A 4,885-nucleotide genomic window follows, 5' to 3' on the forward strand; every position below is an offset into this window, starting at 1 on the left:
TGGATCGGATCCTGCTTCGTGTGGATACCCATAGAGGCCGGACACTTGAACGGCTTCAAGCGAACCTTCATCCTAGACCACGAACTTCAGTTTGCGGTGATCATCTACCCGCACAAGGTGAATATATGATCTTCTAATGTATTTAAAAAGTTTAATTCTTATCTAACTACGAACGGTTCATGAAACAACGTTCATGCGATGAACGTCGATCCCGCACATGCCTCTTCCGCTGCCATCTGATTTTTTTTTTGAAATATCAGCGGCATGGGCGGGTTCCCAACAACTAGAGCATCTCTTAGGAACTTAAATAATCATCTAGCATTTGTCTCACACTTTGAACCTAAACACATAGAAGAAGCTGAAAAGGATGTAAATTGGATTAATGCAATGCAAGAAGAACTAAACCAATTCACTAGAAACAAGGTATGGAACCTAGTTGAACGACCCTCTGAATATTCAATAATAGGAACCAAATGGATATATAAAAATAAACTTGATGAAAATAGAATCGTAATTAGAAACAAGGCTAGACTAGTAGCAAAGGGGTATAATCAAGAAGAAGGTATAGACTTTGATGAAACCTTTGCTCCTGTAGCTAGACTTGAGGCAATTAGATTGTTACTAGCATTTACATGCTCTAAAGATTTCAAATTATTTCAAATGGATGTAAAAAGTGCCTTTTTGAATGGGTATATTAATGAGGAGGTGTATGTAGAACAACCTTCTAGTTTTGAAAATCATCAATACCCCAATCATGTGTATAAATTAAACAAAGCACTTTATGGTTTGAAACAAGCACCTAGAGCATGGTATGAAAGACCTACCAAATTTTTGTTAGATCATGAATTCTCTAAGGGAACGTTGATACAACATTGTTTTTGAAAAGGAAAAACAAAGATATGTTAGTAGTTCAGATTTATGTAGATGATATTATCTTCAATGCTACTAACAATCACCTCTGCGAAGAATTTTCTGACCTAATGCAGAGTGAATTTGAAATGAGCATGATGGGAGAGCTGAACTATTTTCTCGGGCTCCAAATCAAACATCTGAATCAGGGATCTTCATCAATCAAGCCAAATACATCAAGGAGATGCTTAAGAAGTTTGATATGGAAGGAAACAAGTCAATCAGCACACCCATGAGTTCATCATGCAAACTAGACCAAGATGAATCAGGTAAATCAGTAGATCAAAAGATTTATAGAGGTATGATAGGATCTTTATTATATCTCACTGCAAGTAGACCTGATATCATGTTTAGTGTATGCATGTGTGCTAGATATCAATCTAATCCAAAGGAATCACATTTAATTGCAGTCAAGAGAATCTTTAAATACCTAATAGAAACGAAAAATATAGGTTTATGGTACTCTAAAGAATCTAGCATAAACTTAATAGGGTATACAGATTCAGATTTTGCTGGTTGTAAACTTGATAAAAAAGCACCAGCGGATCATGTCAATTCTTAGGAGAAAATTTAATCTCTTGGTTTAGCAAGAAACAAAACTCGGTTGCATTATCTACGGCGGAAGCGGAATATATTGCTGCCGGGAGTTGTTGTGCTCAAATCTTGTGGATTAAACAACAACTTGAAGATTATGGCATTAAATAAGATAAAATTTCCATTAACTGTGATAATACAAGTGCCATTAATCTAACTAAAAATCCAATTCAGCACTCAAGAACTAAACATATTGAGATAAGACGTCACTTCATAAGAGATCATGTACTGAATGATAATGTGACACTTAAATTTGTGTAAACTGATGATCAACTTACTGATATCTTCACAAAACCCCTGAGTGAGGATCGCTTTTGTATACTTAGAAGAGGGTTAGGAGTGATTGATCCATTCTCGTGATACTCTCCTCTAGTTCATAGATTTTGAGGATTAGTCTATCGTAAACATAGGATTTCTTATCTATGATCATCAATTCAGCTCCTAAATCTTGGATAAGTCTATAACTATCTCTTGTGGCACGAAAATAACATGTTTTTGGGTGCGTGCCAGAGTTCGAGTCGACTCGGATACATTTTAGAGTCGGCTCATGGGGGAGTTGTGGAGTGATTGATTAAAACCCCGTTTGATTTTGATGAGCTCAAAGCATTGGAGTATATCTTGTGATTACTAATGAATTCAATTGAGTGTTTCAGTAAAAATCCTGTCCAAGTGTCTCTAGACTTGGTTCATAGCATTTTGGATAAGTTAAGAAGTCTGCATGAACCAATGTCTGAGATACAAGTCGACTCCCGAGTTTCACGAGTCGACTCCAAGCGTATCAAGGTCACTGGCACGAGCTCGAGTCGACTCCTGATCAGTACGAGTCGACTCCGACTGAAAACAGACAGAAGGACAGAAGAGCAGTTTTTCAGGTCTGAGATTCGAGTCGACTCCAGTGGAACGCGAGTCGACTCCCAGCGGTACACACAGAAAAAGTCAGAGAGCGTTTTATGGACTCTGAGATTCGAGTCGACTCCAGTGGAACGCGAGTCGGCTCCCAGCAGTACACAAAGAAAAAGTCAGAGAGCGTTTTATGGACTCTGAGATTCGAGTCGACTCCCGCAGTACGCGAGTCGACTCCGAGACTGTGCGACCATCGACAGACAGAAGACCATGTTACTGCCTCTGAGATTCGAGTCGACTCACAGACAGCTCGAGTCGACTCCAAGACAAGCTTCACGTCAAAAGGCAGAAGACCAACTTTCGGAAACTGAGAGCCGAGTCGACTCCAAGGAAGTTCGAGTCGACTCCAAGACTGGATGAGCCAAAAGACAGAGAATCGGAAGTTCGGGCTCTGAGATTCGAGTCGACTCCCAGGACAGTCGAGTCGACTCGAGTGGACAAAATTCAAATTTGGATCCACGGACTACAGAGGATGAGCCGACTCCAAAATTGCCAGGTCAGCGCCAGAAGTTGGCGAGTCGACTCCGGGTCAAGACGAGTCGACTCCCAGTCAAGACGGCAACTTTAATTCAAACTGAGAACAGTTGCCGAGTCGACTCCGGAAAAGCTCGAGTCGACTCCTGCTACAGCCGAGTCGACTCCTGATCGCGCGAGTCGACTCCAACCCACCAACGGTCACATTGTCAGGCTGCGCAGAGTGTGCAGAACGGCCAGAAAAAAGCAGAGTAACGGCTAGTTTCCGTGGGGGTTGGCTTAAATAGCCACAGAAGACTGTAGCAAGAGGGAGAACACACATTCCACTCCTAGCATTCAAGTCTTCAAGCTCTCTAAGTGCTCTTCAACGAGAAAAAGGGAAGATCTGCATTTACTGCTCCACCAACATCTTCCCAGCATTCAAAGCTTCCTCCTCCTGCTTTCAAGTCGATCACTCTTTCAAGAGGAGACTGGAGTTCCAGAAGCCACACCTCTTCACCATCTTAAAAGCGTTTGAGGGCTTCTAACTCCTTTACGATTATATTGTTTTAAATCTGCTTTTTGAGAAGCTATCTTCTGTTTTCTTCTATCTCGTGTATTTACTTGATTCAATCGGGGGATTGAATCAAGGGGATTAAGGTTGGTTGGTGAGCCGGTTTAAAACCAACGAGTGTAAGGGTTTGATTGTGATCCCGGGAAAACAATCGGAGTGGTTCTAGTCGGTGAGCCTGGGAAAACCGACCGAGTTCATTGTGAGCTCGTAAAACAACAAGTTCGGTTGTGAGCTTGCAAAACAACCGGCTGTAATCCAAGGGGGTTATAGTGAAATTTCCAAGTGAGACTTGGGGAGTGGACGTAGGAGCAAGGGTTAGCTCCGAACCACTATAAAACTTTGTGTTTGTAGTGCATTATCTCTCATCTTCTTCCCCACACATTACTCACAGCACTTAGCTTTAATTAAATAACTGGCTATAGTATTTAGTTAATCATCCACAAAGTTTTAATTAGCTAAGTTAATTTAAAAACCCAATTCACCCCCCCTCTTGGGTTGTCTATCTGGGCAACAAGTGGTATCAGAGCCAAAAACTCTTCCACTCAAGAGTTAAAAGATCAAAATGACAACCCCATTTGGATCTTCTCACATTGAGGGTCAGTCCACCCAAAGACCTCCTTTCTTCAATGGATCCGACTACTCATACTGGAAGGCTAGGATGAGAATATTCATCCAAGCCCAAGACTATGAGATGTGGACCATTGTAGTAAATGGCCCATACATCCCATCCACATATGTAGAGGGTGTTAAGGTACCCAAACTAGAAACGGATTGGGATGAACATGACATGAGGAAGGCACAACTAAACTCTAAAGCAATGAATGTGTTTTATTGTGCCTTAGACCGTAATGAATTCAATAGAGTTTCAACTTGTAATTCTGCAAAAGAAATTTGGGACAGACTTGAAGTGACCCATGAGGGCACGAATCAAGTCAAGGAATCCAAAATAAACATCTTGGTTCATAAATATGAACTATTTAAAATGGATTCAAATGAAACAATCACAAGCATGTTCACTAGGTTTACTGATATTGTCAATGGCCTAAAAAGCCTTGGCAAGAACTATACTAACAGTGAACTTGTCAGGAAAATCCTTCGGTGTCTACCAAGGTTGTGGGAAGCCAAGGTGACGGCGATCCAAGAAGCTAAAGACTTGAACAAGCTTCAACTTGAAGAGCTCCTTGGATCCCTGATGACGCATGAGCTTACCATGAAACAACACAACGAGGAAGAGTCCTCCCATAAGAAAAAGGTAATAGCTTTAAAATCTACTTCTTCTAACAAGGACCTGTCTTGCAGCAGCAGCAGTGAAGAGGAAGAAGATGAGGAAGATGGTGGTGAGGCACTTCTTGTGCGCAAGTTCAAGAAGTTTATCAACCACAAGAAGACGTATCATCAAAGGAGAGGTCCCTCAAATTCCTACCGCAGAGACAAAGGTAAGAAAAGGGAAAA

The sequence above is a fragment of the Phoenix dactylifera genome, unplaced genomic scaffold (genome assembly GCF_009389715.1).
Source record: "Phoenix dactylifera cultivar Barhee BC4 unplaced genomic scaffold, palm_55x_up_171113_PBpolish2nd_filt_p 001852F, whole genome shotgun sequence".
NCBI classification, from domain to species: Eukaryota; Viridiplantae; Streptophyta; class Magnoliopsida; order Arecales; family Arecaceae; genus Phoenix; species Phoenix dactylifera.